The 24890-nt window shown below is 34.3% G+C and overlaps 1 protein-coding gene across 4 annotated transcripts in view; it reads right to left on the bottom strand.

The window, feature by feature from the left end:
* Chsy (Chondroitin sulfate synthase) overlaps positions 1-24890 on the bottom strand; it is a 51658-nt gene that overhangs the window by 23302 nt on the left and 3466 nt on the right. For 2 of the 4 annotated variants that reach the window (XR_012720819.1, XM_075302160.1), the window contains exon 1: positions 16939-17438. The exons of the other annotated variants lie outside the window; for them this stretch is intronic. The gene's annotated coding sequence lies outside the window, so the exon portion shown is untranslated. Of the gene's footprint in view, positions 1-16938; positions 17439-24890 lie in introns of those variants that run through there. 4 annotated transcript variants of the gene reach the window in all.

The raw sequence follows: 24890 nt of genomic DNA, 5'->3' as shown, positions 1-24890 counted from the left end.
CATATAAACCGATCCCCAGATTTGGCTTGCGGAGCCCCAAAGAGAAGCAAATTTCATCCGATCCTGCTGAAATTTGGTACATGGTATTGGTATATGGTCTCTAACAACCATGTAAAAAGTGGTCCACATCGGTCCATAATTATATATATCCCCCATATAAACCGATCCCCAGATTTGGCTTGCGGAGCCCCAAAGAGAAGCAGATTTCCTCCGATCCGGCTGAAATTTTGTACATGGTTTTGGTATATAGTCTCTAACAGCCGTGCAAAAATTGGTCCACATCGGTCCATAATTATATATAGCCCCCATATAAACCGATCCCACATTTGGCTTGCGGAGTCTCAAAGAGAAACAAATTTAATCCGATCCGGCTGAAATTTGGTACATGATGTTTGTATATGGTCTCTAATTACCGTGGGAGAATTGGTCCATATCAGTCCATAACTATATATATATATATAACGTTACCGCAACTCAAGTAATTCGATTGTGGAAGTTTCTACGCAATCCATGGTGGAGGCTACCAAAGTGAATAAAATGTTTAGTTATCGGCCCATAAAACATTATAATTATAATGATGTTGTGTTGTCAAAATAAAACTACAAAAACAGCCCAAATAATTTGGCCAGTGACAAGACAGTGTTGATAGTGCTATTGTCCCCATATTGGGACGCTTTCGTCTCCAAAACTCCCCAATTTGGTCAATGGTCAATGGCCTGCGGCCGAAATATTTGTCTATTCAGGACACTTTCCAGACTTTTCTGTGGTGAGCTCTTTCCCACGATATATTCAGCTGACGAGCGGAGTGGATTTCTATCAAATATGGCCTTCACTTTTCGGCCTTCATTTCTGGCGTTGTTACCGTTTTTCGTCCACTTTTCGTATGCAACATTGCCAGCAACAATAGATTTATTCAAATTTTATTGCTGGAAGGCTCTAACGATATCCACTTGAAAGTTTTCGGCAAAATATAAAGCAATAACAATATCATGCCGCAATGAAGCTATCAGCTGTCAGACCAGCGGTTTGGAAATGATTGAAGTTGGTTACAATAAATATCAGCCACACTGTATAGTAATATCAATTTAATATCGAGATCGAGCAAAAAATTGAAACACACAAAAGAAGGTGGCATGAAGCCTCCCTTTTTACAAATATTTCAGATTTCAGCTTAATTCGTCTATGGCAAAAAACAGCTAAATTGGCAACATTGCAGGAGTCAACAAATACTATGCATATACACACCTAAAAAAACATTAATAATGAGAATGTGGGCGCTGAAGGGAGTAAAGACAGAGGGATCTACAGGTCATATTGCACAAATTGACCAAACCATAAGGCATATCTTTTATTGGGACTAATGCAAATCACCCGGAAAGGATTATTTAAAGCAACCACAAATCACAGTGAATATTATCAAGTGTCTGGAGAACACTTCAGTTGTTGTTTGCTCTTTCAGCAATCTTTGTTTGTGTAAAGAATGAATTCACTCTGATATACAACGTTACGCTTCAATTTCAAAAATTCAATTAAATTTTCCAGCTTCGAGTCATTCATTCAGTCTTAACAATTGAATTTGTTTATGTTGGCTTGCTTTTTTGTTAGTCAATTTCAAATGAAACACCTCGATATATATTTTTTTTTGCATTCGAGGAAATAATTTAGGTTGGAAATGTACACACACACCCCCACAGACACACGCAATTGCTGATGATAGTTTTAGATAAATTATAGTCTACAATTCACAATTAGTTCTTGGCACACATGGTAACGCTTGTGGTTACCACCTTTTGGTGAAAATTTATTTATTATTGTTCGGTTGAATGAATTTTTGAAACAATAAAGAAATATCGGGTACGGGATGTATTGCATGTTAATAAATTTGTTTAATAACCTATACCAAGCTCACATCTTTCAGACTAGAAATTCCAGCCACACAGTTTTTATACCCTCCACCATAGGATGGGGGGTATATTAACTTTGTCATTCCGTTTGTAACACATCGAAATATTGCTCTAAGACATAAAGTATATATATTTTGGGTCGTGGTGAAATTCTGAGTCGATCTAAGCATGTCCGTCCGTACGTCTGTTGAAATCACGCTAACTTCCGAACGAAACAAGCTATCGACTTGAAACTTGGCGCAAGTAGCTGTTATTGATGTAGGTCGGATGGTATTGCAAATGGGCCATATCGGTCCACTTTTACCTATAGCCCCCATATAAACGGACCCTCAGATTTGGCTTGCGGAGCCTCTTGGAGGAGCAAAAATTCATCCCACCCGGTTGAAATTTGGTACATGGTGTTGATATATGGTCTCTAACAACCATGCAAAAATTTGTCCACATCCGTCCATAATTATATATATCCACCATATCGGTCCATAATTATATATATCCCTCATATAAACCGATCCCCAGATTTGGCTTGCGGAGCCCCAAAGAGAAGCAAATTTCATCCGATCCTGCTGAAATTTGGTACATGGTATTGGTATATGGTCTCTAACAACCATGTAAAAAGTGGTCCACATCGGTCCATAATTATATATATCCCCCATATAAACCGATCCCCAGATTTGGCTTGCGGAGCCCCAAAGAGAAGCAGATTTCCTCCGATCCGGCTGAAATTTTGTACATGGTTTTGGTATATAGTCTCTAACAGCCGTGCAAAAATTGGTCCACATCGGTCCATAATTATATATAGCCCCCATATAAACCGATCCCACATTTGGCTTGCGGAGTCTCAAAGAGAAACAAATTTAATCCGATCCGGCTGAAATTTGGTACATGATGTTTGTATATGGTCTCTAATTACCGTGGGAGAATTGGTCCATATCAGTCCATAACTATATATATATATATAACGTTACCGCAACTCAAGTAATTCGATTGTGGAAGTTTCTACGCAATCCATGGTGGAGGCTACCAAAGTGAATAAAATGTTTAGTTATCGGCCCATAAAACATTATAATTATAATGATGTTGTGTTGTCAAAATAAAACTACAAAAACAGCCCAAATAATTTGGCCAGTGACAAGACAGTGTTGATAGTGCTATTGTCCCCATATTGGGACGCTTTCGTCTCCAAAACTCCCCAATTTGAATTATAATTTTCCTATACATTTTGATAAGTTGTTATGAAAAAATAATAATAGAAAATAAAAAAATAGCTGTAAATTTCCGATTTCAGCCAAATGGCAAGAAGTCAAATCGGGAGATGTATATTTCCCAAGTATATCCGATTGGGAGGAAAGGGGTATACTTTTTGGGGATCTGAACATTTATACAGATGGATCGAAAATGGATGAAGGTACGGGCAGCGGTATTTACTGGGAAGAGTTAGGAATCAGGGAGTCATACAAAATGGATAGCGCATGCAGCATTTTTCAGGCGGAGGCATTTGCCAAAGCTGCTTAATGACTGATGATATTTGTCGATGGTGCCTAGACCCGGAGGCTACAGAAGACTCTTACCATTTTCTGAGGCAGTGTCCGGCATTATATTTTACAAGAAACAATATACTTGGTTCCGTTTTCTTTCAGGTTATTACGGATGTCCGGGAATGTAATCTGAAAGATATACTTGCCTTTATAAAGGCTTCTGGATGGAAAACCTAGAAACCATGTTGAAGACCCAAAAAGAGATGGATTGATCCTAGCGGAGGAAGATAGATAATGAAGAGGAATGGAAGAAAAGTATGAGGAATCACAATAGGCCAACCTGGTCTAAGTGGAAACCAAATCACTTTCTAAGGATTTGGTTTCATCCTCTATAACCCAACCTAATCTACTCGTATGTAAAACTTTCGTACTTTTTATGAAAAACTTTCGAACTTTTTATGAAACTGTTTCGTACTTTTTATGATACAGATTCGTACTTTTTATGAACAACTTTCGTACTTTTTATGAAAAACTTTCGTACTTTTTGTGAAAAATGTTCAAACTTTTAGAATACATTTTGTAGCCCAAGGTGCTTTGGGTTGTAGTAACAAGTCATCACTACTTTACATCTTAAATTTTTGAATAATTTTTAGTTTGGTTGCTTCACTTTTATTCATAGCATGCTGTCACACAAATGAGAATTAGCATAGACATGCATTAAAATGAATACACTCAAGCACATTATCAAAGACAATTTTATGTCGCGAACGAAAATTTTACAATTTCAATGAAACTTCTTCGTTATTTCAACGATAATGTTTCGTAAGAAGAAGAAATTTTAACGCAGAATATTTCGTATAATATTCAGAAATTCGTAAAAACTTCTTCACAAAAATCACAAAATTTGAAGAAAGTTTCGTTAATGGTACGAACTTTTTACGAAGAAATTTTAATGTGGAATATTTCGTACACGTTTCGTATATTCGTAAAATATTCTTCATAAAATTAACGAAAATAAATGAAAATTTCGCTGTTTTAATAAAGAATGTTTCGTAAAACTAACCAAGAGAATTCTTTCGGTGTACCCAAACATGGACTGATACACATCATATTCGGCGTTCGTATTAATGGATTTAGAATACCTCTAGATCGGATACCCCAAATCGAGGGGCTATTTCAAACGCTGGACTTATATAGCCCTTCCGAACAAGACCTTATTGCAGGCAAAAAACAATCTGTGTCAAATTTCAGGACGATTGCGTCAGTGTTGAGGTCTGCAGAGTGATTACAACAAACAGAATGAAATGGTTATATCGTTTTAGAAATTCTGCAACTTTTGAATGGATAAAGATATCAACATAATTTTACACTAAGTTTGCAAGTGGGTCCACGGGCTAACCTATAGGCAATGAATGTTCGTCACCTCGGGTACATGAAATTTTGTTTTAGCTCCCCAATCCGCAATTATGTACCGATTTCCATGATTTTTTCTTTGCTGGATATGACTTGCACTACTCTAGTAGTACTAACCCATTCCACGCTGGGTTAGTCTGCCCACATGTTCCCAGCGGGTCTGGAAAATATATATTGCTTTTTGGTGTAGATCTTGCTTTTAACTTCCATTCTGCACTGGGCATTTCTCGACACCAACATTTCTGAATTTTACTATGTACAAAAAAACACAGTAATGCTAAATAAAACAAGTATATACAGCAGTAAGTTTGGCCGGGCCAAATCTTAAATACCCACCACCATGAACCAAATATTAGGGTTTCCTTTGAAATTTCAGGAGGGCTTGAGGACTTGAGGACACTTCCCGAAGATAAATTTAAAAATTTCACCTTTGAGGACTATATCAGATTCTGGATTTATAAGAACAATTTTTGTTTGAGTTTTAGAGGAATCATTAACATCTCTTGTAAGTGTGCAAGAAAATTATAAAATAACGTCTTGATTTGAAATCTTAAATCTGTAGATTTTCACCCGAGAAGTAAAATCTGGAAATTTTACATTGAGTTTCAAGCAATTTTCATGATCAGTGCGCCTTCTATACCCTCAAGAAGTGAAGTCGGTGTATATGGAGGCATTACCAAAAGGACCGATAAAAGCTTAATCCGATACACGTTTTTGTGAACCTAAAATAAAATAAAATAAATTTCAAGCAAATCGGATAAAAACTGCGGTTTCTAGAAACCCAAGGAGTTAAATCGGGAGATCGTTCTTATGGGGGCTATACTAAAATATGGACCGATATTCACCGTTTTCGGCACACCTCTTTATGGCCTGAAAATACCTCTAGATTTCCAATTTCAGGCAAATTGGATAAAAACTCCGGATTCTAGAAGCCCAAGAAGTAAAATCGGGATATCGGTCTATATGGGGGCTATATCAAAACATGGATCGATACTCACCATTTGTGGCAAACCTCTTTATGGTCCTAAAATACCTATAAATTTCCAATTTCAGGCAAATTGTATATAAACTACGGATTCTATAAACCCAAGATGTAAAATCGGGAGATCGGTCTATATGGGGGCTCTACCAAAACATGGAACGATACGGACCATTTTCAGCACACCTTTTGATGGTCCTCAAGTACCTCTAGATTTTTAATTTTAGGCAAATTGGATAAAAACTACGGTTTCTATAAGCTCAAGACCCCAAATCGGGAGGTCGGTTTATATGGGGGACCATACCAAAACATGGACTGATGCTCACCATTTTTGGCACACCTCTTAACGGTTCTAAAGTACCTCTCGATATCCAATTTTAGGTAAATTGGATAAAAACTGCGGTTTCTATAAGCCCAAGAATTAAAATTGGGAGATCGGGGCTATACCAAAATATGGACCGATAGTCACAATATTTGGCACAACTCTTTATGGTCATAAAATACCTCTACATTTAAAATTTCAGGCAAATTGGATAAAAACTACGATTTCTATAAGCCCAAGACCCCAAATCGGGAGGTCGGTTTATATGGGGACTGTATCAAAACCTGGACCGATATAGCCCATCTTCGAACTTGACCTGCCGACAGACAAAAGACGAGTTTGTGCAAAATTTCAGCACGTTTGCTTCGTTATTGAAGACTGTAGCGTGATTACATCAGACAAACAGACAGACGGACATCGTTATATCGTCTTAGAATTTCTCTCTGATCAAGAATATATATACTTTATATAGTCGGAAATCGATATTTCCATGTGTTACAAACGGAATGACAAACTTATTATACCCCCGTCACCATTCTATGGTGGTGGGTATAATAAAGAAAATTTCCAAAAACTATTTGAAAATCCAAAACGTCTTTACGTAGATATAATACTTGAAAAAATGAAGAAAAATTTTGTTTTTCCCCAAAAAAAGCATTACAGTTCAAGAACTCATGCGAAATTAATGGAGCAAAGGCTTAAATAGACGACTTCCACCCTATGAGTAGACCATGTAGAAACATGCATACAAAGGGTAATGCCGGTGATATTACTGAAAAACAAAAAACTTCCCTAAGTGGTTTCACCGCAACGTGAAACGCCGCTTGGATTCTGCTATAAAAAGAAGGTTCCTTACCATTGAACTAAACATAGAATCGGGCAGCATTCATTGATTAGAGAAAGAAATTCACCACTTGTGCTATCACATTGGACTGTCTAAGTGAGTCTAAAATAATGACTGTCTTAGATTTTCATAGAAATCGATATTTCCATGTTTAACTAACGGAAAAATAAAATTAATATACGTCCCATTGTATAGTAGTGGCTATAAAAAATGTGGTAGTCTATGGGTATGGTCATACCATACTGAAAAAAATATTTACGTGATATTAAAGATTACGAATCCTAAATTTTAGGATGCGGAATTTACAAAAAATTAAGGACAAATTTCTTTGAAATAATAAAATTTTAATTGAATTAAAGTTTATAATCTTTGCTTCATTTTTTCATTAAATTTAGGACAAAAATTTTGTAAATTTAAAATTTTTAAAGTCACATGTCTTTGAAGTAAGGCTAATTTTTCTTAAAGTAAAGAAACACATTTTTGATTTAAAGAAATTGTCCTTAAATTAACTGAAATATTGAATCTTTCGATTTAAGATAAAAACGCTTCAAATGTAGTCTAAGACTTATTTTGAGGATTTAGCGCCGTTGGTTTAAAGTTTTTTTGGAATTAAGAAAACATTTTTTATTTTGAAGTATCCATTATAATTGAATTTGTTTGTACGTGAGTACCTTTATTAATAAACCTCGAAAAGAGAATGAAAGTTTGATAAATCAGATCTGTATCCTAATTTTAATTTTATTGGTCCTGGATTTAAAGCCAGATAGGTCGCAAAAAAATTTCTTTATTTTAAAGAAGCCGCATCTTTGGCTCGGAATCAATACCAAAATCCTTAAGGGAAGGTCAAAATCTTTGGATCCAAGTAAACTTTTTATTGAGTGCAGGCAAATATTTGGCACAAATGAGTGTTAATTTTTTTTCCAGTTCCGTATTCGAAATATCTGGATACCGTTTTTGGAAAATACTCCTATCGTGACCTTATATACCCACTATAAGCTAACAATGTTTACTGATTTGACTGTAGCGAGAAATTCGTTTTTGTGATCTTTCAAAAATATTTGTCCAGTGTGACCGTACCCTAATATATATTAAACACTTTTGGTGTTTAATACATAAATAAATGCATAGCCCAATGATATAATTTCTTATCCATTTTTATTTAGGTTCATTGATATCAAATTGAATTCCGAATTCCATTTAAAATTGATGTGTCTTTATTTATTGTTATCTTAGAATTTCACACATGTATTCCATATGTGTGAAGCGTTCATTTCAACAATGAAATAAATGCAAAATTGAATAGCGAAAGAAGATCTGGAGAAGAAATTTGGAAAAGATAGAAATATAGTAATAGAAAATTATTTTTTTTCTTCACAAATTTTTGATTTATTCAGTTGTTGTTTTATTATGTAATCGACAAAACGTATTAAGAACTTTTGATTTATATATCTTTTTTTTTGAATATCGTATAATTTATAATTTTCCACATTATAGCATTTCAGAAAAAAATGGATCTTACTCCTCGAAACAAAATCTTGGATACGTTTCCGATGGGATCTATATTGAAATCTGAAGTAAGATTGCTGATACTTTGCTGTATAAAGATTATTTTGCGCTCAATTTTAATGCGGGACGTTCATGAATTAGTACACTGAAAAAATGTCGTCCTAAGCTCAAAGATTTATGTGTTTATTTTTATCGATTTATATAAATGTAATCGACTGTGTTTTTTATTTACGGCAAAAATAGAATTTAAAAAAAAAACACATGTTTTTGATGATAACATTTTAAACTTTTCGGAGAAATACAAAACTCTGTAATTCAAAAACAGAGATTTTGTTTCTGGAAAATAAGAAACAAGAATCTATATTCTGAATACTTTATTTCAATGACGCTTTTTGGAAACATGCCATATGATGAAAATTTCTATACATGACAACATATGTCATGTTTCCAAAAAGCGTCTATGAAATAAAGTATTCAAATATATGTCCCCTATATTTTAATGCATTTTGGCTTTAATGCCGAGTTGTAAAAAAAAATCTCAGATTTAGTTTCGGGCTTAGTTTTGAAAGCTATGACAGTTCAACAAATACTCTTCCATTAAAAGCTTATTGAACTTTTTCAAGTAAAAAATCTTCTTATGAGAGAAATATGTCCAAACAAAATGACTTATGCAATTTAAGCACAAAGACTCTAGGTGTTAACTGCAATATTTTTTCGGTGTACGAAATCTTGACGAACCATGCTAACGTAACGAAATCCAATCTTGTATATAATCCATGGTAGATACTAAAGATGCGGCCCTGTGGGACCTGTATTTACCTGTTTAGGCCAACATTACCGCCCTTTTTCTTTTATGCTTTGTTTCATTTTGAAATTCCAAATATAGTGATATTCAGCCATCGTTGATATTATATCAGTGTGTCACTGTGGCGTCATTAAAAGCCTAACGTAATTATTTGGATAAGCCTTTAAATTTTTGATTTCACAACGCAACTCATTAACGTTAAGATAAAATAAAAAAAAAAAATAAAACTAATTAAAATTTAAGCAATAATAATAATACAGAGCAATATGTACATATGTGTATAAAATACATATAGGAGGGTTTACAAACAGTGGGAACTGAAATTTGCGAGTTAATAATACTACTAAAATATCATTATTAACATACATAAAAACAAGTATATACAGTAGTAAGTTCGGCCGGGCCGAATCTTAAATACCCCCCACCATGAATCAAATACAATAGTTTCCTTTGAAAATTTCAGGGGTTTGATGACAGATATTTTCCCAAGGAGATCAGTTCAACCAGTTCGCTTCCCACAGATAAATGTAAAGATTTTACCTATGAAGAATAGATCAGATTCTGGTCTATACCCGCAGGGATACACATAGTATTTAGCACATTTAATTGTAGTTCTAGAATCTAGACCCCAAATTGAAGGGCCGGTTTATAAGGGGGCTATAACAAAACATGTACCGATACTCAATATATCCGGCACACCTCTTTGTGGTCCTAGAATACCTCTAGATTTCTAATTTCAGGCAAATTGGATAAAAACTACGGATTCTAGAAGCCCAAGAAGTAAATCTGGAGATCGGTCTATATGGGGGCTATATAGAAACATGGTCCGATAATCACAATTTTCGGCACACCTCGTTGAGGTCCTAGAATATCTCTAGATTTTCGATTTGAGGCAAATTGGGTAAAAACTACGGATTCTAGAAGCCCATGAAATAAAATCGGCAGATCGCTCTATATGGGGGCTATATCAAAACATGGACCGATACTCACCATTTTCGACACACCTCTTTGAGGTCCTAGAGTACCTCTAGATTTCAAATTTCAGGTAAATTGGATTGAAACTACGGATTCAAGAAGGCCAAGAAGTAAAATCGGGAGATCGGTCTATATGGGGGCTATATCAAAACATGGACCTATACACCCCATTTTCGGCACACCTCTTTATGGTCCTAGAATACCTCTCGATTTCCAATTTCAGGCAAATCGGATAGAAAATACACTTTCTAGACGGCCAAGAAGCAAAATCGGTAAATCGGCCAATATAGGGGGCTATACCAAAACATGTACCGATAGGCACCATTTTCGGTACACTTTTTATACCCTCCACCATAGGCTAACACATCGAAATATTGCTCTAAGACCCCATAAAGTATATATATGTTATTCTGGGTCGTGGTGAAATTCTGAGTCTATCTAAGCATGTCCGTCCGTCCGTCTGTTGAAATCACGCTAAATTCCGAACGAAACAAGCTATCGACTTGAAACTTGGCACAAGTAGTTGTTATTGATGTAGGTCGGATGGTATTGCAAATGGGCCATATCGGCCTCTAAGAGAAGTATATTTCATCCGATCCGGCTGAAATTTGGTACATGATGTATGTATATGGTCTCTAACAACCACGCACAATTGGTTCACATCGGTCCATAATTATATATAGCCCCCATATTAACCGATTCCCAGATTTGGCTTGCGGAGTCTCAAAGAAAAGCATATTTCATCCGATCCGGCTGAAATTTGGTACATGATGTTGGTATATGGTCTCTAACAACCACGCAAAAATTGCTTCACATCGGTCCATAATTATATATAGCCCCCATATTAACCGATTCTCAGATTTGGCTTGCAGAGCCTCAAAGAGGAGAGAATTTCATCCGATCCGGCTGAAATTTGGTACATGGTGTTGGTATATGGCCTCTAATAACCATGCTGAAATTGGTCCACATCGGTTCATAATTATATATAGCCCCCATATAAACCGATCCCCAGATTTGGCTTGCGGAGCCTCAAAGAGAAGCAAATTTCATCCGATCCGGCTGAAATTTGGTACATGGTGTTGGTATATGGTCTCTAACATCCATGCAAAAATTGGTCCACATCGGTCCATAATTATATATAGCCCCCATATAAACCGATCCCCAGATTTGGCTTGCGGAGCCTCAAAGAGAAGCAAATTTCATCCGATCCGGCTGAAATTTGGTACATGGTGTTGGTATATGGTCTCTAACATCCATGCAAAAATTGGTCCACATCGGTCCATAATTATATATAGCCCCCATATAAACCGATCCCCAGATTTGGTTTCCGGAGCCTCAAAGAGAAGCAAATTTCTTCCGATCCCGCTGAAATTTGGTACATGGTGGTGGTATATGGTCTCTAACAACCATGCAAAAATTGGTGCATATCGGTCCATAATTATATGTAGCCCCCATATAAACCGTTCTCCGTATTTTACCTCCGGAGCCTCTTGGAGGAGCAAAATTCATCGGATCCGGTTCAAATTTGGAACCCGTTGTTAGTATATGGCCGCTAACAACTATGCCAAAATTGATCCATATCGGTCTATAGTTATATATAGCCGATCCCCAATCACACAAAAATTGTTCCATATCGGTTCATAATCATGGTTGCCACTCGAGCCAAAAATAATCTACCAACATTTTATTTCTATAGAAAATTTTGTCTAAATTTTATTCCTAAAGAAAATTTTGTCAACATTTTGACGCAGTATGTGTCGTAAAATAATCGTAAAAAATTCTTGACAAAAGCCATGAAATTTTAAGAAATTTTCGTTAAAAGTACGAACTTTGTACGAAGAAAAATTAATGTAGAATATTTCGTAGATGTTTCGTATATTAGTAAAAAGTTCTTCGTAAAATTTACGAAAATGAATGAAAATGTCGTTGTGTTAATGAAAAATAGTTAATGAAATAATGAAGTGAATTTTTCGTAAAGTAATGAAGTGAATTCTTTCGGTGTATTAACATTAATATATATATATATATATATATATATATATATATATATATATATATATATATATATATATATATATATATATATATATATATATATTTTTATATATAAAAAAGGTGTATATATAATTATGAACTGATATGGACTAATGTTAATACACCGAAAGAATTCACTTCATTATTTCATTAACTATTTTTCATTAACACAACGACATTTTCATTCATTTTCGTAAATTTTACGAAGAACTTTTTACTAATATATATATAAACCGATCAATAACTAAAGTAATGTATGTAGCATCTTGTCGGAGCGCAATACAAAAATTGGTGAACAATTTGAGACGTTGGGACAATTGTTGAAAAAAAACCAGGTTTGTCCATTCCTCGTCAGCATTCCATAAACATCATTTCATTGTATTTGGCATAACTTTTTTTAACACAAGTTTATGTTAGGTAGGCTCAAAAACAGGGGCCTCCATTTTATAGGCTAGTTCGAACGGCTTTTCACTTTCTCTAAGTCAAAACACTTAGAGAATCATTGAAACATTCAGAAATGTCACCAGTATTACCGCAGCAAATTCTTTTTCATATTTAATTCATAAATGCTTTACAGATTAAATCCAGCACAATTGGTATTCAAAGTCAATGAACTTTTATAAGAAAGAATCTCTGGACGGCAAATATTTTGTGTGTCGTTCGATAACACACGTATAGTGAAATATAGGTTAACCTAATCTTTTATATGTGATTATTTGAAGCCCTAATTAAAATGTGTTAATTGAGTTGAATTCGGCTCTTTAAAGACTAGGACATATATTTAAAAAATATCACTAAATTCAGAAAAACATTTAAACAGTTACATTGAAACAAGCTTGTTCGGATTCCACCACTGACTTTTCCGGACCAAAGCAGCGGATAATTGCTATACTTTTTGTTGCAATCATGATACAACCTTCAATAATGAAGCTATCGTGCTGGAATTTTGCACAAAGTCGTGTTTTCTTTACAGGTAGGTCAAGTAGGTCAAGGTGGGCTTTCGGTCGGTCTTGAAATTGCAAGTATACACACGGACGAAAAATACTGTTTTTCATATGTTTGGTTGTAAAAATTTTATGTTTGGAAATCAAATTTTTAAGACAATATTTTTAAGTGCAATCATATAGTGTTCATAAACTAGCATAGCATGTTTGGGACATATATGTTAATATGTTAGAACATATTATGTTTGGGACATAAACTGTTTGTAAATATAATATGCTTAAATGCAAACAGATATTAATTTAGAAATAGCCTACAAACATATATGTATTTAGAAAGAGAGACCTAGAGAGTATGCTGCAAATAAAATAATGGAAGCAATCAATTTGAACCTTAAAAATATGTCCACACAAAGAAAATTTCATTAAATTTATTTTCCACCAGTGTATATTTTGTTTGAACCAATCCCGAAAATATATATGCTTGAAGCAAAATGTGTTTGGGGTATATGTTACAGAAGCGATTTTTTTAGGGTGTAGGTATTTTATATCCATAAAGATATATAAAAACTTTAGTATACATCGGTGCATGTTTTTATATAGCCCTATATAGAGGAATCTCCTGATTTGTCTTCTTGAGGGCATAGAATTCGCAATTTTTCTCTGAATTGTTGAAATTGAAAGTCTGAGGTTAAAGAAGATTTTAAATTTTCACATTACACTTCCAAAATCCACTTTAGCTAGATTTCAACTATCATTTGTCTTATAAAAAAGAGATTTCAAATCCACTCTTAGTAGATTTCGAGCCTAATGTAAATGGGCTATAACGGTATTTTAAGCTGTTGTAAATATCAGACCCTGTTTTCATATAGTCTCCATACAGACAGATCTCCAGATTTGATTTTTGAAAGGCATGGAAGCATTTCTTTACGATTTGCATGAAAGTCTTGAAGCATAATAGGTCCATAAGGAAATATGCCAAATTTGATCTATATCGGTCATTGGCTTGATACAGCCCCAATATAGATCGATCTCTCTATTTGATAACTTGAGCGAATGGAAGCCACCGTTTTTACCCGATTTGCTTAAAATTTGAAGAAGTATTTTAAGTCAGTAAAGAGTTATGATAAATTTGGTATATATCGGACCTCTCCTGATTTGACTTCTTGAGAGCATGGAAACCGCAATTATGCTCTAAATTCAATTTTGGGATATTTTAAGTCAGTAAAAAGCTGTAAATTTGATATTTATCGGTTAATGTTTCGAAATAGCACCCACATAGACCATTCTCCAGATTTGAATTCTTGAGAGCATGGAAGCCGCATTTTTCAACTGCCATGCCCTCGATTTATTGTGGGTACATAAAGGACACTAAATGATATTCATATTAGTGTTTATTTTGATATTGTCCCCATAACAATGAGAAAAGGATTGTTACAATATGAAAGATTATACAACATAAATTTTAGGATATACAATTGAACACTCAATATTAACACAATATTAAGGACAAATTTCTTCAATATAAAGTAATTTTTCTAAAGTAAAATTTTTCTTCCTGGTGGATTCACTGTTTTTTTCAGTGTAAATGTGATAATCCATTACGAGCAGTGTTACAGTTGTGCCTCTTTAGTGACATATTTGCCACTTTTTCCGAGCGGTGATAATATTGTGCCAGATTTTCGTTGTGCCGCTCAATGTGATACTTTTTACTATTTTGCGCCACTTTTTTGTCATACTATGCCACTTTTTAATTACATTCATTTATAATGTTATATTTTCCATACATTTCGATCGAAAATAGTGTTAAGATTTTAGATATGATTAGACTCTTAACAAATAATCGAGTTTACCAGTCGAATATTACATTTGTGAGCATTTGTGCTTTTTTTACTATAATATTATCAATGTACACTTTTATACATTTTCTATAGTAGATATACCGGGTTAATCTTCTGAAGACTAAATTTCAAAGATTTTCATCTAAATAGAGATAAAATTATTGTTAGACTAGTTAAGATCTAAATTAGAAAAAAATATATTGCACTACACAGATAAAAATATATTTACGTTGTATTAAAGATTACACAACCTACATTTTAGAATGCGTAAATATTAAGGACAAATTTATTTAAAATGATGAAATTGTAATTAAAATAAAGTTTAAAATCTTTGCTTCAAAATTTTGTGTTTATTAAATTTAGGACACAAATTTTGGGAATTTGCTGTATGTCTTTGAACTAAGACAAATTTCCTTAAGTATAGAAACACATTTTTGATTTAAAGAACTCGTCCCTGAATTAACTGAAATTTTGAATCTTTAGATTTAAGATAAAAACGCTTCATATATAAGCTAAGACTTTTTTTTGATGATTTAGCATCTTTGGTTTAAAGTTTTTTTTAATTAAAAAACATTTTTTTTACTTTGAAGTACCCAATATAATTTGGAAATGAAAAGAAAATGAAACTTCGATAAATGAGATCGGTATCCTAATTTTAATTTTTTGATAGAGATAGGTCGCTAAAAAAATTCTTTATTTTAAAGAAGCCGAATCTTTGGCTCAGAATCAAGACCAAAATCCTTAAGGCAAGGTAAAAAGTGTGCCACTTTTTAAAATGAGTGTTCCACCTTTTATAGCTTGTGACACTTTTTGTGCCACTTTCTAGAAATTCTCAACGGTAACGTTGATTACGAGGATATGTTTTTGAAGAAAATTATTGAATGTGTTCCATGATGGTGGGTAATTAATATTTGGTCTCGCCGAAAATTTAGTCGTATATACTTGTTACTTGAGGTTATTGTTGCATTGTACAATACTCACAATTTATCCGCCTTCTTATCAAAATGTTTTCTGTGCTATTTACACAGAAAAAATTTCACGAAAATTTTTCCAATTAAAGTCTTAATTGAGGTTTAAAAAATATTCAAATATAAATTTAATTGATCAAACAAAATTTTTAATTGAACAAAAATCAATCACAAAAATTAATAATATCAATTAATTTTTTAATTGATACTATTGTGATTGAAGACATTTCAATTAAAAAATTAATTGGATCGATTAATTTCTTGATAGAATCAGAAAAACATTTTTTGTGTGTAGTGAAAACCTTTAGAATGAGTCAGCTATTTCACTTCTTCAGTACGTCTCTACACAAAGTTCGACTTTCGGAGGAAACATTTGAGAAAATGGGTACAAATTTCATTGAAATACAGAAAACCGGTTAAACGAAAATCCCAAATTTTCTTTATCCGGCTTCGGTTAACCCGTGTCGGTTTTGGATACCCTATTTCCAATTATTTTTCCGCCACAAAACGAAATTGTATTGGCTTGATCTTTAAGTCGCAACCGCCTTCATGAAAAATATATTTACCGACAAAATTCTTATGGTGTTTTTTGTCTCTACAGAATGCGCATATTTAAAATGTTGCCAGCAACTCAAAAAATGCTATCATTTCAGGGGGTAGAAAAGAAGTCAAAGTAGCAAACAGGGCAATGGCAGCATTCTCGTTTGTCGGCAGTGCAGAAAATGCCCTAAATTTGCCTCTATGTGTAGCACTATTTTCACAACAGAATTCCGGGCAAAATGCAAAAAATAGTGAGCCTTTTTTACAAGAAAATAAAACGTCATTGATCTGTATTCTATATTTCAGTATGTACTACCGAAACCCCCAAATATATCTTACTTCATTTCTTATAACGGTGTATTGATAACCATGTACATGTTTTTTTACTCACATGTGTATATTAAATACAAATTCTCTCTCAGAGATTGTGTCGCGTGTTCTGCAAACCGGAAACCCTTACGCATTCACTTAGGATAGTGCACTGCTGGAAACCTGAAACACATTTTGTTATTGCGAACAAATGATGTGCGGAGTATCTTTGATCATAAGCGCGCATGTAATTGTAGTAGATACGATCGTTTGATTGTAGATACTAATTAACTTTGAACTTTGATATGACGTTTAGATCCACTTTACTAATTGCCGCAGGCATATATGGTTTGTATTCCAAGATATTTTAAAAAATTATTTATTTGGCAGAATTTAACATTTATTTGATTGTATTATAAAAAACATATTTCATTTTCTTCCATCTATCACAATCACTAAATTTCTTTCTTACATTTCTTTAAAAGCTCATTTTCTTTTACACAACACAGAACAGACGGACGAGATAATCGAGCGCACGCTAATAGAAACCCCAAAAGACACAAATACGTCAACTGTCGACGAAGAGCCCCGTAAAACTGACAAAATCATCTGCTTTGCAAGTGTTTAGCACTTAAAAGCAATTATGTGCATTAGTGTTGAGTATTTTGGGGGGATATTTCAAGAGAGTAGAGAGCAAATATTAAGCAAATCCATAAAAATAAACATAAACAAAGAGGAGGGAAGAGTATAACTGAGCTACATAGATATTCTCGTATCTTACGTTATTGTGGGAAAACCGCTTCGGAGAACTATTCTAACTGATAGTTGTTGTTATTGTTGCTAAGTTCGTAATTCTCCAGTACCCATGCTTGTGAACACATTGTTGCTAGACAGTGTTGTCAGATTAGGGTATTTTTCCCCAAACTGGGAATTTTTTCGGGTTGGGATATTTGTTTTAAATTTGGGGATTAGGGGAAAAAGTGGTTTTGGAATCTCTCTGGGGATATTTCCATCTTAAATAGCATAGTAGTAGATTTGCAATAGGCAAATATCAACTGGCTCGTAGAGGATTTCAACAAAATCTCTTTCAAAATCCTCTATACTGCCTTGTACAACTGTGGATTTAGTACTAAAAATGCGCTTTTTGCAACCCTGCCCCAATTTTCCTTGTAGATGAATGTATGTGTGCGTGGGCATATATGGGTTTGTGTTTGTATTGATATATTTACAAACTGCTGTTAAATCCTCAAATCTACGAAATCTCGTTATTTTGCCAGTCCGAACACTTGAGATTTGTAAAGAGATCTTGGTTCTAAATAGCGAGATTTCGTGTATAGTGCGAACGTAGTATGACAGTCTTTAGTATACGTTTCTACGCAATCCATGGTGGAGGGTACATAAGATTCGGCCTGGCCGAACTTACGGCCGTATATATTTGTTATACCCTCCATCATAGGAATGGGGTATATTAACTTTTCATTCCGTTTGTAACACATCGAAATATTGCTCTAAGGCCCCATAAAGTATATATATTCTGGGTCGTGGTGAAATTCTGAGTCGATCTAAGCATGTCCGTCCGTCTGTTGAAATCACGCTAACTTCCGAACGAAACAAGCTATAGACTTGAAACTTGGCACAAGTAGTTGTTATCGATGTAGGTCGGATGGTATTGAAAATGGGCCATATCGGTCCACTTTTACGTATAGCCCCCATATAAAGGGACCCTCAGATTTAGCTTGTGGAGCCTCTAACAGAAGCATATTTCATCCGATCCAGCTGAAATTTGGTATATGGTGTTGGTATATGGTCTCTAACAACCATGCAAAAATTGGTCCACATCGGTCCATAATTATATATAGCCCCCATATAAACCGATCCCCCGATTTGGCTTGCGGAGCCTAAAAGAGAAGCAAATTTCATCCGATCCGGCTGAAATTTGGTACATGATATTGGTATATGGTCTCTAACAACCATGGACAAATTGGTCCATATCGGTCCTTAATTATATATAGCCCCCATATCAACCGATCCCCAGATTTGGCTTGTGGAGCCTCTAAGAGAAGCATATTTCATCCGATCCGGCTGAAATTTGGTACATGATGTTGGTATATGGTCTCTAACAATCATGCAAAAATTGGTCCACATCGGTCCATAATTATATATGGCGCCCATATAAACCGATCCCCAGATTTGGGTTGCGGAGCCTCAAAGAGCAGCAAATTTCATTCTATCCGCCTAAAATTTGGTACATGATATTGGTATATGGTCTCTAACAACCATGCAAAAATTGGTCCACATCGGTCCATATTTATATATAGACCCCATATAAACCGATCCCCAGATTTGGCTTGCGGAGCCTCAAACTGAAGAAAATTTCATCCGATCCGGCTGAAATTTGGTACATGATATTGGTATATGGTCTCTAACAACCATGGACAAATTGGTCCATATCGGTCCTTAATTATATATAGCCCCCATATAAACCGATCCCCAGATTTGGCTTGTGGAGCCTCTAAGAGAAGCATATTTCATCCGATTCGGCTGAAATTTGGTACATGGTGTTGGTATATGGTCTCTAACAATCATGCATTGTCAAACTGAATTATATACGTATTGGATCGATCTTTTTTGATTTAATATATACCACGTATGGACTTACATACAATTTAGAAGATGGTGTTAGGAGGTTTTAAGTTATCTTGCCATCGGCAAGCGTTACCGCAACTTAAGTAATTCGATTGTGGATGGCAGTGTTTAGATGAAGTTTCTACGCAATCCATGATGGAGGGTACATAAGCTTCGGCCTGGCCAAGTATATACGATCTTACGGCCGTATATACTTGTTTTTGTTAGTTTCTATAATAAAATCCATATACATAATATGTTTATATAAATTTTTCTTTGGGGAAAAATGTTTAGGTTGGGTATTTTTTAGGTATATACTGTCGAATATTTGGGGATATCTCTTGAAAAAAAATCTGGCAACCGTGTTGCTAGATGCCCCCCCCCCTATAAAGAGATTGGGAAGAGCGTATGAAAACAGCTGCTATGAAACGATGAGCATTTCCATTTCGCCCTCTTTCATTTCTCTCATTCATTCTCAGGTTCAGATGTCATAATTTTTGTTTTAATGAAATTTCAACCTCTAACAGCAATGAATATGATTATATGTCTATAGACTACTGGTAATTTTACTATCTTATCCAACATTAAAACAAATATGATGTACTAGTTAATGTATTTCATTATGTCTTTGCACATTCCTACCTATCAATCTCTTTGCATATTTGTTTTGCTAAGATACAGTGCATTTCAAAGGTATGTTAATGTAGCAGAGATTATTTGATCGTTATCATATTGATAAAATAAGAGAACCGAAACTAGAGTTCTAAAACACAACATTTAATTATATAGACGTCAATCATGTCAAATTTAATTAACCGCAAATATTCTTAATTTATTACATTTAAGTTAAAATATATCTGTGGACTTATGACAAAACCCCATAAGTCCAGATAGGGCAATTTCTCAAACATTTTATGTTGTGTGTAGGTTTTGGAGGCGTATCTTTCTGTGTTTACAGATTTTCAATATCTGCCCTAGATTGGGAGATATAGAATGGTAAAAACAACATAAGTCGCGAATTTTTTAGGTTTAATTTTGACAAAACAACATAAGTCCACATAAGGTTTGTGTAATTGATCAATTTGTTTTTTTACAAAACAACATATTTCGAGTAATGGTGTTTTGCCAAAAAAAAAAAACAAATAAAAACAAGTATATACGGCCGTAAGTTCGGCCAGGCCGAAGCTTATGTACCCTCCATCATGGATTGCGTAGAAACTTCATCTAAACACTGCCATCCACAATCGAATTACTTAAGTTGCGGTAACGCTTGCCGATGGCAAGATAACTTAAAACCTCCTAACACCATCTTCTAAATTGTATGTAAGTCCATACGTGGTATATATTAAATCAAAAAAGATCGATCCAATACGTATATAATTCAGTTTGACAAAGTAGACATACAATTTTGACAAAATTTTCTACAGAAATAAAATTTTAACAATTTTCTATAGAAATAAAATTTTCACAAAATTTTCTATAGAAATAAACTTTTGACAAAATTTTCTATAGAAATAAAATCTAGCTAAGAGAATTTGTATTTTTTTTTAAGTTTTTTAGAACTTAAATATCTGTTACTCGTAAGGTTTTATAAAATTTTGCTTATTATTTCCCTGTAAATAGATTGCAAATAAATGAGTTTGAAAAAAAAAAAAAGAAATAAAATCTTGGTAGGTTATTTTTGGCTCGAGTGGCAACCATGATTATGAACCGAATAAAATTTGAACAAAATTATCTATAGAAATAAAATTTTGATAAAATTTTCTATAGAAATAAAATTTTGACAATGATGACAATTTTATTATGAACCGAATAAAATTTTAACAAAATTTTCTCTAGAAATAAAATTTTGACAAAATTTTCTATAGAAATAAAATTTTGACAAAATTTTCTATAGAAATAAAATTTTGGTATATTATTTTTGGCTCTAGTGGCAACCATGATTATGAACCGATATGGACCAATTTTTGTGTGATTGAACCAAATTTTGGTATGTTTGTTAGCGACCATATACTAACACCACGTGCCTAATTTGAACCGGATCGGATCAATTTTGCTCCTCCAAGAGGCTCCGGAGGTCAAATCTGGAGAATGTTTTATATGGGGGCTATATAGAATTATGGACCGATATGGACCAATTCTGGCACGGTTGTTAAAGATCATATACTAACACCATGTTCCAAATTACAACCGGATTGGATGAAATTTGCTTCTCTTGGAGACTTCGCAAGTCAAATCTGGGGATCGGTTTATATGGGGGCAATATATAATTATGAACGGATTGCATGGTTGTTAGAGACCATATACCAATATCATGTACCAAATTTCAGGCGGATCGGATGAAATTTGCTTCTCTTTGAGGCTCCGCAACCCAAATCTGGGGATCGGTTTATATGGGCGCCATATATAATTATGGACCGATGTGGACCAATTTTTGCACGGTTGTTAGAGACCATATACCAATACCATGTACCAAATTTCAGCCGGATCGGATGCAATTTGCTCCTCTTGGAGGCTTCGCAAGCCAAATCTGGAGATCGGTTTATATGGGGTCTATATATAAATATGGACCGATGTGGACCAATTTTTGCATGGTTATTAAAGACCATATACTAACATCATGTACCAAATTTCAGCCGGATCGGATGAAATTTACTTCTCTTTGAGGCTCCGCAAGCCAAATCTGGGGATCGGTTTATATGGGGGCTATATATAATTATGGACCGATGTGGACCAATTTTTGCATGATTGTTAGAGACCATATACCAACACCATGTACCAAATTTCAGCCGGATCGGATGAAATATGCTTCTCTTAGAGGCTCCACAAGCCAAATCTGGGGATCGGTTTATATGGGGGCTATATATAATTAAGGACCGATATGGACCAATTTGTCCATGGTTGTTAGAGACCATATACCAATATCATGTACCAAATTTCAGCCGGATCGGATGAAATTTTCTTCAGTTTGAGGCTCCGCAAGCCAAATCTGGGGATCGGTTTATATGGGGGCTATATATAATTATGGACCGATGTGAACCAATTTTTGCATGGTTGTTAGAGACCATATACCAACACTATGTACCAAATTTCAGCCGGATCGGATGAAATTTGCTTCTCTTTTAGGCTCCGCAAGCCAAATCGGGGGATCGGTTTATATGGGGGCTATATATAATTATGGACCGATGTGGACCAATTTTTGCATGGTTGTTAGAGACCATATACCAACACCATATACCAAATTTCAGCCGGATCGGATGAAATATGCTTCTGTTAGAGGCTCCACAAGCTAAATTTGAGGGTCCCTTTATATGGGGGCTATACGTAAAAGTGGACCGATATGGCCCATTTTCAATACCATCCGACCTACATCGATAACAACTACTTGTGCCAAGTTTCAAGTCTATAGCTTATTTCGTTCGGAAGTTAGCGTGATTTCAACAGACGGACGGACATGCTTAGATCGACTCAGAATTTCACCACGACCCAGAATATATATACTTTATGGGGTCTTAGAGCAATATTTCGATGTGTTACAAACGGAATGACAAAGTTAATATACCCCCATCCTATGGGTATAAAAACGCATATTTAACTTCAGATGTGTTGTTTTTTAGTCAGAATATGATTAGGATTCAAGACGACAAAACACAATAAATAGAGATAAAATATCATATTAAAAAACAATATAAGTCGGTAATTCCTAATTTTCTCTGAATCGGGGGGTGCTAGGTGGTTTTGGCAAAGTCTAAAGCTATCGGGAAGGTCTATCACATAAATATTAAACATTTTCCAGATCTTTTCGACAGATTTCTTGAGGGAGTCTTATGGCGATTTCGATTCGAAATCCAATGGTGTTGGGCATAAAAACGGACTACCACTATACCTAACCTAACCTTGTGGTCATATATTGTGGCCAATATATGCGGTACACAACACTCCGAGGATAATGTTGCATTTCTTTGAATGGTTGGTTGTTTTGCCAGAAGACCAGAAATTCATTAAAATTCTTCGAACAATAAAATACAATATGTCTGGATTATGATCTACTAAATATTAAACGTATGTGCATTCTCATTGCATGCACTATTAAAGAGCGCAAATGTGCATTTTGCAAAACATTAGTGGTCGTTTGTTTTTTTTTTTATCAAAACCAACAGCTAATCGATGCAGATAGATACGATAGATTGTTTTTTCAAGTAGACTTTGAATATTTCAAACAATTAAGTTATAAACGTTTTGTATTACAACTTGTATATATTTACATTTGACGCGGATACTTGGGTAACACAGGCAGGAATCGTTCTACGAAAATTATAACAACAATTTATGGGATCACCATCGAAAATATTACAAAAACTACAATAAAAACCTAATTCGAAGAAATGTTATTCACCCTGCGATAAGTTGATCGATCGTATTTCGTTGATGTAGATGTTTTTTATTACATTCCTCTCTGTCTGCGAATAAAATGTTCTCTCTCGTATGGTTTCTAGCAGTGTTGCCAGGTTGGGGGGTTTCCCCCCAAATTTAGGGATTTTTTACATGTTTAGGGGGATTTTTAGGGGTAACATTTATTTGGGGGTATTTTTGGGGGTAAAAAATTATTTTAGGCCCTATAAAGTGGAGCAATTCTCAACAAAATTTGTAACAATTCTGGCATGAATTTTGAAAAAAAAAATGAGGGAAATCAACCCATGTTCTTAAATACAAGCAAGTAAGCAATGACATTCTGTTTTAAGCGCATCTGTTGAAGAGCATTTTTAGTATTTGATACAATTAAAAACAAATTAAGAAATGGTATTGTAACGTTAAATTATTGGTCTCATAAGTTCACACCTACAATTTTGGCGAATAATATATATATTTACTGAACTTTAATTTGTGTTTATTTTTTATTTCTATTATTTATACTTTATAAGCCGTTGTTTTAATTAATTTGAAAGATTTATACATTGAATTATATTGTTTTGTCTGCTCTTTATATTGATATACATTTTGTATTATTATACCCATAGAAAAATTACTTTCCTCAGGAACGAAATTTTAGACAAATAAACCCGAATTTGTGAAAAGTGGTATAATGATGTTATCTACTGATTTTTATTTACTTCAAAAGAAATTTTGTTCTTCAGAAAAAAAATTCCAGTATATATATTTGTGTTAAATCTAATTTAATTTAAAGTGTATCACTGCAGGATTTTTTAACGAAATTTGGGACACCTTTTTGATTTATTAACATTCTTAAATTTTTTGGGGGTTTTTGAAAAAAGTCTAGACCAATTTAGGGGTTTTTTTCTTAAGATTTGGGGGGAAGAATCAAAAATCACCTGGCAACACTGGTTTCTAGCAACATGGAGTTTTGGAATAGGGTTACCGTATCATTCATTTTAAAACCTTTAAAAGGGA

The sequence above is a fragment of the Haematobia irritans genome, chromosome 3, assembly GCF_050003625.1.
Source record: "Haematobia irritans isolate KBUSLIRL chromosome 3, ASM5000362v1, whole genome shotgun sequence".
NCBI lineage: Eukaryota > Metazoa > Arthropoda > Insecta > Diptera > Muscidae > Haematobia > Haematobia irritans.
The sequence above is the reverse complement of the archived record's forward strand: the minus strand, read 5'-3'. Positions and strand labels throughout refer to the sequence as shown.